Raw genomic sequence first — 16511 nt, forward strand, 5'->3', positions numbered from 1 at the left:
GTCAAATACCCTATTTTTAAGGGGGAAAAAGGTGATTATTCGCATTCACTGTACCCGAACTTATGTGAATATAGGGGCTTGTCTTTACAGAATATCGTTTAGCCTGAGGGAGGAAAACTAGTAGCCGACCTTTCGTGAATATGTTTTTTCTTCACGTAAGGTAGTGTAACCTCACAACCAGACTCGACCTCGACGTGAAGATCCGATGAAACGAAGTAAGCCATTCATGGCTAGATTTCAACAGGAATACTATCTGGGCTAGTAAACCCTAAAAATAAAATGACGATTAAAAATCACGGCATATTATTTCTCATACGGGTGTTCTTTTCGCCTTCAGTAATTCGAACAATCATAACTATGTATTCAGCTTTTATACAGGAACTTTTTAGTACAATTAGTATTATGTAACCGTTGGAAACAAATGATGTTGGACGTGTTTGACTGCTTCACGGAGTTTAACACAATTGAAACTACACGACTCTATTTATTAAAGTGTGCTTTTAATCTAAAATAACTATCGATCTTAAATGGATGTCGGTATTATTATACAGTTATTGACTGGCAGGGGGTGTAATATAACATTATTTGGACCGCTCAAGGGAGTTATATTTCCCAAGTGGTTATATTTTCCCGAAGCGCGCAGCGCTGAGGGAAAATATGGTCACGAGGGGAAATATAACTCCCTTCAGGTCCAAAGAGTGTTATATACCCCCTGCCAGTCAATAACTGTTATATTAGATAGCCCTTTTTTATGGGGAGGGGGGGGGGGGGTCCAAAAATTGTTTGCTCAAAAAAAAAAATCCCCTTTTTTTTCGGAAATTAGAAAAAAATAATCTGTCGAGATAGTTCAAGAAAAAAAAAAAAACCTTTCAAAAAAAAAATTATGAAACAATTTTGGGGAAAAAAAAAAAAAAAATCGAAAAAAAATTTTTTACCCCAAAAAAGCATTTTTCGGGAAGAAAAAAAAATTACCCAAAAAAGCATTTTTTGGGAAAAAAAAAAATGTGGAAAAAATAATTTCAAGGGAAAAAAAAATTCATGAAAAAAAAATATTGAAAAAATGAAATGACCCTCGGTAATGGTGTAATGTGTGTAATTGGTGACATACAGTCCTCAAGAGGGCGACATGCATTGATTAAAAATATATTCATTTCACCAGCTGGTTAATATAACACCGAAAAGTGACCGGCCAGGAAAATATAACAATTTGGATCCTCACAATTGATATCACGTGACGAGCTCTGGACCAATCACATCTCGGTATCTGTCTAAGCTATCTAATATAAACTGTTATAATCAATCAATCCCAATAATCTGTATACAGTTTATTAATGACAGCGCCAGGCATGGCCCGCCTCTTTCGTTAGCTTGGTTTAAGTATCTCATCAATTAAGCCTCATTCATTTACTTGTAATGAAGCGATGAAAGCTTTATGTTTCTGTATCTTATAACACAAAGCTCGGTCTAATAATAATAATAATAATATTGGGCTGTAGTATAGCGCTCATGTCTATCATACGTGACACTCCTGGCGCTCCCAATTATTACCCTGGCTTTAGCCCGGCTGCCATACGGCGCTCTAGCATTTCATTTCAAGGAACTAATTCCTGCTAGATACCCATTTACATCACCTGGCAATGTCTATTCACATATAATCTTGATAACGCGCAGTTGCCGTTCATTTACCAATGAATTAAGCCTCGAGCTTTTCTTTTTAGCACTCACTTATTTATTCATAGTCTCTTCGCGGATTCAGACTAAATGATAACAGATATTTTGTTAGTTCATATTTTACATGTCTGTTGATGACTTACCTATACGAGATAAACATGTGTTGTCAATGTGGATGCAATTTTATTTTTTCCGCCCGCCTCTGTCTATTGCCGTTTGCTCTTGTAATTGTTTTGAACAATGAAGTGTCTGGGAAAATCCCGGTCGTGTCGGACATATTCAAACATTTGGTCGTTAGCTGAGTCGAAAATTACTTCTCATTACTTCCAAGAGCAATATATAAAAAATAGAACCCCTCTTTGCCTAAAACCAGTTATTTAAAGTATAAGCCCATTAAAGGGATTCGGTAACTTTGTCTTAGATCCTTTAGAAATAATCCTTGATTTAGCTCATGCTGCAATTATAATTATAAACCTTTAGGTCAGTCAGGAACTCCATGACTTTTACAAGCCGATCACCTTTCTGATTATCAAGATATTAATGATTGGAATTACAAATTTTTAAAACCGTTCGCTGAACGGTTTTCATTACACTACAGTCTAAAGGGGAAAACGAGTATGGTAAAACCGGTCACTCAAAGATTTTTTTCTCTTTTTGAGGCACTTCTTCGATTTCTTGATCATTTTGAAGCGCGATTGTTTTAGGGCTTCAATATTACACCTTATCACAGACACTGGTAACATGTAGGACAGTGTATCTCAGATTTAACATTGTTAAACGACCCCTTTAACCCTAATACGGCCGGGGGGGGCATTATGGCCCCCCTCCACGATTTCTGTCGATTGTTCGGGAACGCATATGGATGGCGCCCCGCCGCTCGCTGACTTTTTTTGTTCAGAGTCTTGCACATCTTTTACAAAAAAAAGAAAAAAAAGAAAATCGGACCTACAGTTACAAGGCAACGTGACTTTTTTGTCTTTGCATGTCAGATGATGATGGTGATGATGATTCACAGCATTTGTATGGCGCCATTTATCTGTTTCAAAAAACATTCAAAGGCGCGAGCTCCTCCAATAAAGTTAGCATTTAAATGTCTGAAGGTAGATGTGAGTTTTGAGTGAAGCTTTGAAGTGGTCAAGGTTGTCAATTTTGCGAATAGATGATGGGAGGGAATTCCACAGGCGAGGAGCAATAGAGGAAAATGCTCGGTCTCCATATCCCTTGAGATGAGTAATGGGCATCTGGAGAGTAAGGCCAGATAGGCGAAGTCCAGGGCGAAGATGACTCCGCTTGATTAAAGATGACACATATCCTGGGGTCTGACCATGAATTGCCTTAAATGTGAGCAGCAGGACCTTGAATTCAATTCTGCTCTTGACAGGAAGCCAATGTAGCTCAGCCAGAACAGGAGAGATGTGATCATGTTTCCTCAACCCAGTAAGCAAACGTGCTGCTGCATTCGGTACTGCTTGAAGTCTGTTCAAGGTTGCAGAAGGAAGGCCAGCTAGAAGACAGTTACAGAAATCAAGTCTAGATGAAATAAGTGAATGAATAAGGCTTTATGCTGCCTTCCTCGTAAGCAATGGTCTAATGGCTGCAATATTACGAAGCTAGAAGTAAGCAGTCTGACATACCTGTGAAATGTGCCTGTCCATTTTCATGGACTAATCGAAGTAGACCCCAAGGTTACGGGCGCTCTCCGTAGGAGAGACAGACACATTGCCAACTTGGAGGTCCACGGAGTTGATCTTGTTCCTCATGTTGGGTGAAGAGATTATAAGGTATTCAGACTTGTCATCATTGAGTATCATGAAATTCTTTACCATCCATTGACGAATATCAGCAAGGCACGAGGTCATCCTTGTAGCTATTGCCTTTTCATCAGTTGCCACTCTCGGATCAAATGTCACATACAGCTGAGTGTCATCTGCGTAGAAGTGGACTTGTGGACCATGTTCACGGGCTACGTTCCCAAGAGGGGAAGTGTAAAACGTTCCGAATCGGTCCGAGGACAGACCCCTGCGGAACACCGTAGGTCAAGGAAGCTTCATCCGACACAGTTCCATTGATGTTTACAGCCCGTCGTCTGCAGTGAAGGACTTTGTGATCAATTTTATCAAATGCGGCAGATAAGTCCAAAAGAATTACCATTACTGCTTTCTTGTTGTCGACTGCCCTCAGGATGTCATTAGATATTTTTAGAAGAGCAGTCTCCACGCTGTGAAGCCTCTTGTACGCAGACTGCATGGTCTCATGAAGGTCATATTCCTGAAGGTGTGATGTCAGTCTTTTGGCGACTACTTTCTCGAGAACTTCGGTGAGGAAAGGCAGGTTAGATATGGGCCGATAACTGCTCATCTCATCACGATCTAGGGATGACTTCTTCAGTACAGGAGTAACATGAGCAAGTTTCAGCTCCTCCGGAAACTTCCCTTGGTTAAGAGAAGCATTGAATATCCTTGAGATAAGCATGGCCATCAATTCATCATTTTCCTTCACGACTGAGGTAGGAATCGGATCTAGGGAACATGACTTAGCAGGGGTCCTTCGAATGACTCTATGTACCTCTAGCGGACTTGTGGGCGCGAGTGTATTCAGATGTCAGCCCAAAAATCGTTTATTTATGTGATTTGTGTACAAACTACAAAACATATGGAAATGTCATTTTCCCTAAAAATAGATAAACAATTGGTTATTGGGTCAAAATAAGGGCGTATACATCGCCGGGACTGGCCTACTACACGATATAAGCCGCGGACACGCACATGCAAAATGGCGGAAGGCAAGTTGTGACAGACGCATTACCCATTATGTAATAGATGGCATGCAGATGGTTTATTATTTGATGATAAATATATGCAATATTATTTTAGGGTTATGTTTCGCTTTACCCCGGTCCCCAACATAAAAAAAATCCTCTGGACGGCCATGCATTATGGCTCAAGGCATGGGCACACAGATGATTTTTTAATGTTGGGGACCGGGGTAAAATGCACTAAATTATTGAAAATTTATTGCATTTTCTGTGTTTTTTTATTTATGGAAACTGCCCCCTATTCTAGCCCCCGCTGCGTACAGTCATGGTTCAGTGACAAAGCAATGGCCTAGTAACTGTGAGGCCCCAGGATCACAACCGTGTCGATGTGCTATATATTAGTGCCCTTTTGTGGGGCATTAATCCTCATTACTGTCATTTATGACTTAAGGGCGTAGGTCCCTTAGTTGATAAGCATAGTAGCATATATATGCTTTAGCAGTCACGCAAAACACACATTGTCAAATTATTATTCAATAAAATCTGAAAATGTATACTATAATTTAGATGTATTATTTTTAAATTATTTTTAATAACAGCAGCTGTGATACGGCTAGCTCAACTGGTAGGATAACATTGTTTGTACCAGCTCGATAAGTATTAAGTATGTAAAATATTGCAATTACGAAGTTTAACAATCGAAGCTTTGTCACGTTTTCTCCATATACAACAAACTAGGTGAGATTTTTTAAAGCGACAACGGGATCATTTTTTCCTATGCCGAGTTAACCCACGGGTAGATTATTTATTCCCCCAACTTCCTAATATTATTAATAATAATAACAGACATGAATTCGTGTCACAACGATATGTGTGCAAACGGCCCGAAACGAACGAAATGGCGCCTGGACGATCACGCATGAGTGAGTCCGGAGAACGAATAATTCAGTGACCTTTATGGAATGCTAAACACTATGCCTACGGAATTTGCAAGGAATTGGAACAGGGCTCGCAAGCACTGCGAGTAAAACGAATAAGATTGTAGTGAAGAAAGAACACGTGATGACGCTTGCTGTGGCACTAGCAGCCATTCATAGTAACACAATCATGCAGAGTATAAAATCACTTCTTAAAAAATTCCCTTGACAGATTTTAACAATCTAGCTTCGAGGTGCTTGGCATATTGCAACTTGTAATGCCACTTCAAAATTTCAAGGAAAAAAACTAACGGAAAGGGGGCGAAAAAGCATTCTGAAAAATGACGTCATAGCCATTACGTGTTAGTAATCGGGCGGAAGCTTGGAGGAATCCGAATAGTGACCCTTGTTCGAATGCGATTTACTTAACATTTTCTGTGTGGACATATATCATATTTAGTATCATTCGAAAGGGCACTTCGTTGCGGTCAGTTTGACATCATTATCATCTGCGCGCAATATACTGCACGCATTAAACGGGTTGATACGTGATGCATAGTAACATTATCGTTTTTGGCGATAACTTTGCGGTGACGTCATCAGATTTTACCAAACTTTGCAGGCAGTTGTCAAGTATATTGCTTAGTTTCATTGACGTAGGTATAGGCAGGTTGAACTTATTTCGCAATTTTTTTGAAACCTGCATATTTGGAGGGTAATTTTCACAAAGTCGGTCAGCGTTAGAGTATATATTATTTTCAATTGGCTGGAAAGGGCATATCTTCAAGTACCTAAATCTAAAAAGGTTAGGGGTCTGGCCAAACGCGATGGAGCTACGGCCACAGAAACAAAGCCAATATCAGAACTTTAGAGGGCGCTTTTTATTTTTGTGCTCAGTTTTGGACAATTTAGCATTACTATGTGCGATTAAAAGATAAACACACTTTGAGAAATTGATTTGGAACGGAATTGGTATAAGAAAGTTATGGCAATTTTGAATTTTTAGGGATCAATTTTTCAAGAATTTTACAGAATTTTGACGGAGTCGGTTTCGGATTTGAATTTACGAAGTACGAAGATGGCATTTTGAAGGTCAAGTTATGTGTTGCTAATGTAAGAACATATCTTAGACTATCTAGAGGAATTTGTAAAAAAGTCTTTAGCTTCTAGGATAGTTGATATAGTCATGGCGAAAGAAAGGCCTATAAAACGGCCGGAAGCGGACAAAATGGCGCCTGGACGGATACGCATGAGTAGTTTCTGAAAACGAAGAATGTAGTGACTTTGATGGGATGTTATGGAATAGGCCATGAAACTAAGACCTAGATATTAAAACAAGCACTTCGTGCAAAACGAATTGGATTTCCTGACGGTAAGAAGAATATTAATAGGGAAGGATGTGAACGGCCCAAAAATAACTTATTTTTATATAGCTCATAAAACATTACAAAGTATCTCCCCGTGCGCTTAGAAAAATAGCAAAAAGAAAAATAAACCTGGTAACAACAATTGAAATAAATATGTTTTTAGGTTGGACTTAAACTTCTCTATTGTGTCAATGTTTCCGAGTATGGGTGGATATTCCATACAAATGGGGCAGCATGGGCAAATAAGCGTTCACCATATTATGTGTTTGTCAAAATAGGAGGAACAAAATATATATATTTATATTTTATTCATGATCGAAGATTTCTTAATGGTTAATATACAGTTAGTAATTTATTTAAATAAAAGGTAGCTAATTCATAAAAAAAACATTCAAAAGCTAATGATAATATTATACATTGAACGCGAGACTGGACTGGTAACCAATGTACATTTCGTAAGACATGGGATATTGAATCATGTTACTTAATACGTTTAATTAGCCGCGCTGCTGAAATAAAAAAAAATCAAAATGACACATAACAAAAGCAATAAACTAAACGTTCTGTCGTTCATCTATTAATAAAATCCCGAATTTCGCCGATTTTGTGAAGTGCAAATGAAGCTGAGCGACACTTTTGTGTAAAAAAATTGTCAAAAGTAAGCTTGTTATCGAAGGTAACCCTAATATTTCTATATGTTTTTAGCAGCCTTAATTAAAAAAAATTAAAAATAATCTACATCCAAAAACGATATTGGGGTCTTATGTGTGAACTGGAATGAAACATGAAGAAACTCTGTAATTCTACAATTTAACTTAAGACCACTTAGTTGAGACAATTTTTAATTTACCATCTGAGAGGTAACATCAACGCCTATTGACTGTTATAATGTAATATACAATGGAGTATCATCAGCATGAAACATCTTAAATACAGTATGGACATCAATCAAAGATTATAGTGGGGAAGTTTTGAAATGTAAAGAGCACTGGACATAGAACAGATCCTTGAGGAACTCGTTAGGTGAGTACATGTCTTCCTAAGTATGGTAAGAATATGGAATTCAGTTGATGCGGTTAATTTTAATCTCATGGAGTTTACAGTGTGTGGAATCAGTATGTTACCATTCCCTTTGCTCAACTGGCACAGCTGCTTCACTGGGTAGCAAATTACCGTGGCAATACATGAGTTTTTGATATTTCCAAATACGTTGACAGAAGGAGTTGTTAAAAAATGGAAACTCTTACGAAAAAAATATTGACCGTCAACTTTGCTTTCTTGCTGCTCTGTACGATCTGACATATCTATATAAAACAACAATCAGTACTTTCACTTGATGAAAAATGTGTTATTGCGTTATTATTATTGTTGCGTTGTTTGTTCGACTAATGTTATTACCTTTAAATTAATGACTGGAGTAACTCCCATCATTAATTTAAAGGTAACATGGTTGTACCAAACAATAATCAACGCACTCATTGCTTCTGTTTCTACATCCTTGATAACTAAATTGAATTGTATATAGGCGTATGGGTGGACCTTTTTTTAAAGACCAAATTTCTCATTTACTGTTTACACGTGTTATGTCTCCACAAAGTGGCAGATTACCTTATTCATGTTTTTGACAAATTCAGTGTCCAGTTATTTATTTACTTTCCCCCATATTTTTGAAAATTGAGACTTGCTCTAATTAAACTGTGCCAGTTTTACATTGAACTCGTGATTTCATGCATGAATGATAACATAGCACCCTCCTATGAGCTAAATTTCTTTTTACTCATAATGTTTGCAATGAACAATACGTTAAACTGAAACTAGTTGCGCTGGCTAACAAGCGCATATTGGAATAGTCTTACAACTCTCTTGGCCTTTGGATACGGTCCATTAACTAAAAACTATAGTCTGATATATTACATTGTGAGAAGAAATGAAACATAGAAGCAGCAATTGCTATATTCTCAACATTTATTCCACTGGGGTTAATTTCCCCATGTTAACCTTTTGGCTTTCAACATTTTCAACAATAAAGCTCAATTAATGTACAAGCAATATCAGATATGGTACAGGGAAAAGGGGTAAAGGCTGACTAAAAACCAAATACCAAGTAGGGGGAACCCGGGTCACGTGGCCAACCGGGAGAAAGAAATACAACCGAGTCCCAGTTTCCTGGGATTACGGATTCCTTTAAACAACCTTTAACAATCATAGCCCCTCCTTGCCATCCAGCAAACTGCTTTCCCCTGTTATCAAGAACAATATCAACAATATTAACAAGAAAACTTCAACCCCAATCGTCCAATATGTCGTATAATTTCACATCTTATTAGTACACTTCAATCCTGTCTCCCTTCTTGACTCCCAATACAAACAAATAACACAGTAACACACTTCAATTATTGTGGGATAGCCTGACAACGGCTACTGGTAGCCGGCCGTTTCCATCAGGAAGCCGGACGGCACATGGCCCAGGCTTAAAAACAAGAGGTAAAACTCAACGAGAGTACAACCAGGGACGTGATAGAGAAGGACTGGAATCAAGCCGCTCTCCTTTGACCCCATGCTCCAAGCCGCCGAAAAGTTATGCGCTAATCTGCAACTGTTGACCAGGTGGTGAGATAAAAGAGCGCATGAAATTTCAGGATTTAGAATTCCTACATCAGAAAATGGTATCACAGCAACTGTTCGCTGTCCCTTCCAATGATTTCTCATCCATTGCTGAATGTGTACAAGTAAAACAAGCGAACACAAACTTGTGTAATTTTATCCTTTTTTAAACTTGAAAAATACAAAAAAACACGCGAAAACACGCATTAGCAAACTTAATGTTATTGAAGATTGTAAATCATGGATCAAATAACGGGACATTAAAGCATGCACAAATTAGCGCATCATCCTAAAATATTGAATTTTTGACAGGATGTAATTTTTCTTTTACCAACTCTGGCACACAAATTAAAGGAAGAACGGAGTTCTAAATTTGAAGATTTGTTTGATGTACTATTCCCAATAAAATCCCCATATAAAGTTTTTGATTTACACTGAAATTTTGCTGGTAATTTAATATTTTGTAATAAATGTAAAACTGGTGCCTGGCTTCCGAAAGTCCCCGCAGTGGAAGCGCGGTTCGGAGCATGGAACTTCAAAGCCAAGTGGAATGTTACACATCCCATTGTTACGCTTTAGAACTCAAGAATGCGTTTGAATAAATTACAAGAGTTTCGCCTCCTTTTCTTTCACCTCCCTGGTACAACTCTGGAAAACCCTCTGAACCCATGTCGTAACGTAACATAACACATAGCACTTTCATTGTAATTACAAGTTTTCTTGTAAAGCACAGGCTAGAACGATTCAATTACACACTAATTGATACCGCGCATTAGTCTACGTGGCGGAAGCTCGCACACAATAGCTGCCTATGCAAATTACATCCCACCGGGACAACGGCTATGCATTCATTAACAATGTAAACAATATTTGCCTACTATCAGTCGTACCGCAGACAAATATTTCTAGCTGGACCAACCATCTACTTCTAGCCCAACCAATTAGCCATGTGTAGCCCCCCCCCCCCCCTCACTCCGGGGTCGGAATGACCGCATGCGTGTGACAAAAATGTCCGGTAAAGAGGCACTTTTCACGCACCAAAGTCCGGCTTATAGTGCACAAAAATCCGGCCCGTATTGACTTTACACACCGGACTTAGGGGGTGTTTTCAAAAGGAGGGAACACGCATGTGCGTACCCTAAATACCACTGAGTGGGGGGGGGGGTGTAGCCTGACAACCATCTACTTCTAGCACAACCAACCATCCATTTCAAGCCCAACCAACCAACCATTAGTACATTTCGGTGAAACTTGCGAAGTTTATATTCAAACATTTATTACAACAAATTGAAACATTTCACGCCCAACGAACCAACTATAAATACACTTCGGTCCAACTTGCGAAGTTAATATTCAAACATTTATACCAGTAAATCGGAACATTTCTAGCCCCACCAACCACCCATTCGTACATCTCGCTTAATCTGCAAAGAATATATTAAAAAAATTATAACAACCATCAGTACACTGTGAAAAAGTTGGGCAATATTTTTTCAACAATTTGCCCAACGTTGTGCAAATAGTCAACCCAACCATTTATTGGGCATTATTTTGCCCAGTGATAAAGTGGTAAGCGTAAGGACCCTGCTTCACACCTGCATAATTGTTTCGTATTTTGACCAAAATTTGTGCAAACATATGACCCTTCAACTGCCCGACTACAGTAGCCCACTTCTTGGGAAAAATCTTGACCAACTGTTGGGCAAAATACGAAAATATTGCCCGACCTTTTCACAGTGTACATTTCAGACCAACAGTATCATGGGCATTCCTAACTCATATTGTACCTTTGAGAAAGAAATAAAAGTTAATGAATACAAATACAAATACATGCGAATATCTTCAAGCATTTATAACAACAAATTGAGGTATTTCTAGCCCAACCAACCATCCATTTAAGCCCAACCACAGTACAATTCGGCCCAACGTAAGAACCACTTGTATATAATATGTTATCTATTCCAACAAATAAATCCATGTCAAGCCTCAACCAACCATCCAATCGACACTACCAGTGATTCACACAAAAATTACGTCCATGTTCATTGATAGTCAATATCACGTCAGTCCCTCTTCTTTCGACAGGATGTCAACCCTGCAGCCATTTCAACACAGAGCAACAGCAACTGGACAATGAAAATCCACACTTATAATCTGTTTTATTCCCAAACAAGAGGATGGGAAGGTGGGTAAAGAAACACGTTTTACCTCAATGAAAGTCGAGCGTGTGAAATAAAATCCAATAACAGTGCGCGTGTACTTTACACGGTTAGGATTGCGCGCACCATGCCGCTATATTGCGCGTATAAACATGCAGCCTTTTTACGCAGGGGTCAGATTCATCGTATCTAGAGCTGCATTTTGTAATCGTTTTTACGATGTTCGGACGGACACGAAGTTGCGATCTATAGGTCGGTCAGAGCAGGCTGTAGATACGAAGTCTAGAAAGCAAGACATTTTGTGTGTGAACGGATATTTGTCCTTAACTGGGCGGAGCTAAGACCGAGTGTTTAAAGAGCAGTGTATCTCGAACGACCGCACCGAAATTTGCTGTATGTGAAGGATGTTGTACTTAAAGCTGATTAGGTTAAAGCTCTTTAAACTAATCAGCTTTGAAGAAGTTTACCCCTGTGTGAAAAGGCTGATGGATGCGCAGCATATTTATAGCTTGTTTGTTGTTATTGTAATTCCGCCGTTTGAACTTTTGCACTGTTTACAGTACTGTTAACTCGAATAAACTTTGGTTTGCATTTTGGTCCTATTTTCTCAAAAATTAATGATACGATAAATCGAATTCCTCCCCCCCCCCCCCCCCCCCTCTTTATTTTATTCAACTAGATCTAGAATCACGTCAAGACACTACATGATTTCACTGCTTAAAATCTGCAGTGAAACTTTGCAATCTTTGGCGGCCCCAAAGTCTCGTAGTTTCCAACGGTACCTCTCATGTCAGTATATGCTAAAGGGAGTATAGCATGACGAGACTACGTGTTTTTCATGTGCGCCTACTCGGGGCCAATCAGGTATAATACGACTACGGACGACGTGACCGCAGCATTCACGTACGTGCAACACGAAACCGAAGCGTCAGGAGAACTTCGGTCTGTTTTTCGAACGGTAGCGCGCTGACCATGTAGAGATTAACTCTTAAGCTGCCCCCATACAATTCACCCAGTGCCACAGTGCTAATCCCTATTGTGCTATTGTGCCAGCCACTAATTCCCTGAGTGCCAAGTTAATTTAGGGTTGGTCAAGTGCGTGTAGTTTAAATTGTTACTATGTTTGATCCACTATGAAATCTCATCCGCATATTGTATTTAAAAAAATTGTACATTTAAGTTGTAGGAAATTAAACCCTCTTTCCGTTAATACCAATATCATTTCATGAATCTTTAATTTTGGTAAAGTAAATAAGCACTATCAGTGAGTTGTCAAACCAATCCGTTGTCTCATTTCCCGCACACAATCTGAGGGGCCATGATCAAAACTGACAAATTTGATGATAAACTATCGCAATTTTCTCAGGAAAATCCAATGTAACGGTATATGTGAAGCACGCAAAATCAAAGCAACAATAAACCCCCTACACAAATACACTAAGCATTCATGCGTGCACGCAATGCGCATCGCACAATAGGCATAAACAATTAGCGTGTGTACTTATGCACGAAAATGTGTCCGTGGCACGCCAGCGAATGAGAGTTTATGTGTGCATGGCAAGTCACCAGTAGACCGATTATGTGAGCGTGGCACGCCAGCGCATGCACAGATCAGTGTTCTTGGCACGATAAGAGTTAAGTAGAGATTAAGTCGCTGACTACCGTTAACTCATAGCCTGCCTTAAGGATGCATGCACGCTATTGTTATAGTGCCATCGCGTTAATCCGATTATCTCGTTATAAACTTGGCACTGCGGGGATTTGGGGCTCGGCAGAATGGAGATTAACCCGGTGGCAGGATAAGTGTTAATCAAGTCCATTCGTTTTTACGTGCAGTTTGTCCAAAAAGATCCCGGTATCTGATCGAAAAATAAAGGACAAACTTGTAATAGCTTATTGTCTCAGCTACAACATACTTAAAGCTCAGCAAAAACAAAGCTAAAACGACGGAGATATTGCTCGCAAAAGACAGGATGTAGAATCCAGGTTTGAGAAAAGGTCATGTCCCATAGAGAATACACGCAAAATGTGAACAATTGACATGCCACCTTTAATCGCAAGAATACGCCATAATTCTTTTGTCAAAATGAAATATTGTGATGACTACATTTGTAGAGATTTGTCTAAGCTAGGTCATATCGAAATTTGAAAGAAAATCGATCAATATTTACAGAGATACAATCAATTTTCCAAAAATATGCTGATGTCATAATATGCAAATTAAAATTTTGAGTTCGGAGGCCATTATGATGACGTCATGAGTTAATTGAGGGTCAAATGAGACATCAAATCAAATCTCCGATTCATACGCTATCAAAATATGATATAAAATTGGGGTCACCTTATATCCTAAAGAGCTACAATGGATTTTGTATAGGCATGTTTTTGCCCATATATGCTATGTAATACAAGAGCTCGCATGTACGGACATGTATGTTAAACTGACGCTCACTCCGTTGTTAATGGTCAGAAAAAGGTGAACAAGGTATCAAAACGCTTGGAAAAATGTGCCAAATATGATGACAAGTAAATTTGGCTAATTTATGTTGCAAAAATTAAGTACGCGCGAAAACGCGCGCGCATGCGCATGTGCGAGATCTTTTATAAAATGCTTAAAATGGCCTTAAACGTATGCAAAATTATTTTGAGACTATTTTGAGCATTTTAAAATTGTGCGCGCGCATTGACGCGCGGACGTATGCGCATGCGCGCGTTATTAGACCTGCAATGGACCGGACGGATATTGACCTTGATCATGATAAATATGAATGAGAAATAGCCTTTGGTTATGAAGATATGATCATGTGTTGATTTTCGTAAAATTTTACAAAATGGCGCCTATATGACGTCATCAGTGAAGGTCAATGTTGAAAACATTTTTGTGCTTTGTACATATGCCTATACATATGTGTGCCAAATTTGAAGGCATTTTATTGAGCCATTTTTAAATAATCGTGCTTACAAAAAAGTGGTTCGAAATAAGAAAAATAAAGAATAATAAATAAATAAAGGCAATTCTAACGAAATTATAAGGTGGTCTGTACGTTATACAGCCCACCTGATAAAGAAATAAATAATAAAGAAAGACAATTCTGACGAAAACAATAGGTGATCTGTCGAAAACGACAGACCACCTAAAAAGAAAGAAAGAAGAAAAAGATGGAAGGGAGGAAAGAATGGAGAAGAAAGAAAAGAAAGAAGAAACAAAAAGAAAAAAGAGAAAATAGAAACAAAAGAAACGGGGGATGAAAGAGAGGAGAGAGAGGGGAGATAAAATCCTGGGAGAGGAGGAGTGGGAGTAAAAGAGAGAAGAGGGTTGTTGGGTGGAGTCGTCTCGTCGAGGGAGCAAGAAAGATAAGGGTGTTGCTGTGTCGGGTCAGCTGTGTCGGTATTCCTGCTCAATCCTCGTGTACTTAATCAATGCAGAAGTTTAAAGTCGGTGAGATGTATATTTTCGGTCGGCCGACAAGTTTTTTTCCAACGAAATATGACTTTGTATCCGCTGTGACGACTTCGAGAGTAAAAACAACTACAATACTGTATTTTATCGAAGTTTTCACTTTCCTATGAAATCAGCCAAAGAAATCAGAGGTTTAAAATTTTCGGGGAAACTGAATTCAGATAAGGATTAAGAGTCGAGAACAGTACACTGAATCGTCTGTTTTTTCTAATAATTTAATGATACGTCAAAAAACTTCCGCGCTTTGCGCGGTGGGGGGGGGGGGGGAGAAACTGAATTCAGACAAGGATAAACAGTCGATAACGGTACAGCAAATCGTCTTCTTTTTATAATAATTTAACGAAACGTTGAAGCTTTCGCGCTTCGCGCGAGCGGGGGGGGGGGGAAGGGGGGACCTTATTCAGACAAGGATTAACAGTCGAGAACGGTACAATCAATCGTCTTCCTTTTCTAATCATTTAATGAAACGTCTAAGCTTCCGCGCTTCGCGCGGGAGGCCTATCACCCACACCCCCTCAAGAGCGCGCTTCGCTTGCTCATTACCGCCCGTTCCTAAAATAAGATCCTAGATCCTCGCCTACATTAACATATATAGCTATGATGTTGATTAAGTTGACGAAATAATTGTATATTTATGTCGTCGAGAAAATGACCATTTGCGCAAACGCAAGTACTTTAGATAGAAAACCTATTTAGCCCTCGGCCCCGGGTTTATAGTGTTAAAATTGTAGATATTAGGACATTTAATATTGTCCGTAATTGGTGGCTAGTTTTGTCGGTAATCGTTGTCCTCTACACCCCCTCACTGAAAAAGGTCTAGCGACGCCCCTGCTTGCAACGCCCTTTCAGGCTGGTGAGCATAATCGCAATTGATTATGCACCTGTAAAGTTCATTCCACTACATGTGTATCTGATTCAACTCTTCAGGTATACATATGGACACCTGTTCAAGATATGCAAATGCAATACACAAGCAATATAGCTATTCATATTTCATGATCAAATTGAACGTATGAATAAAAGTGAACTGTCTAAAAGTGATGTACCTTGTAAAAGACTGGGCGTTGTGGCGTGCGTCTGTAATCCAGCTGCCAGGAAGTCTTTGATGGCAAGACAAGTATTCTTCAAATTTCACAACCCAGGGAAGATTAAGCGTGACAGGTAAATAAATAATTTATTAATTGGTGCAATAAACGGACTTCTAATGACAGTTATCAAAACGTCTAACTCTATTCTATATGATATTTAGGAATGGTATGGAGCAAAGACAAAGGTACGGTAATATTGATTCCTTCCCTGGTCTTACATACACTACGTGTGTGTGATATAATGTGTAATCAGGGTGGCGGTGTATTCAAATCAATCGCGACTCAAGATAAATTGTGGCTGTGTACTTACTGTATGCGATTACTTTGATGCTATGCAGCAGTTCTGCAGATCACCTCTTGATTTTTTTAAAGAAAATATATTATTCTTCATTTATTAGGAATCCGTAGCAGACCTGCAGGACACCTCTCGCTTTCTTCTGAACCTTTTTTCTTTGTACGCCATTTTTGTATAATTTCTTTTTTCCTTGTT

The sequence above is a fragment of the Strongylocentrotus purpuratus genome, unplaced genomic scaffold, assembly GCF_000002235.5.
Source record: "Strongylocentrotus purpuratus isolate Spur 01 unplaced genomic scaffold, Spur_5.0 spur5_scaffold_17, whole genome shotgun sequence".
In the NCBI taxonomy this organism is placed as follows: domain Eukaryota; kingdom Metazoa; phylum Echinodermata; class Echinoidea; order Camarodonta; family Strongylocentrotidae; genus Strongylocentrotus; species Strongylocentrotus purpuratus.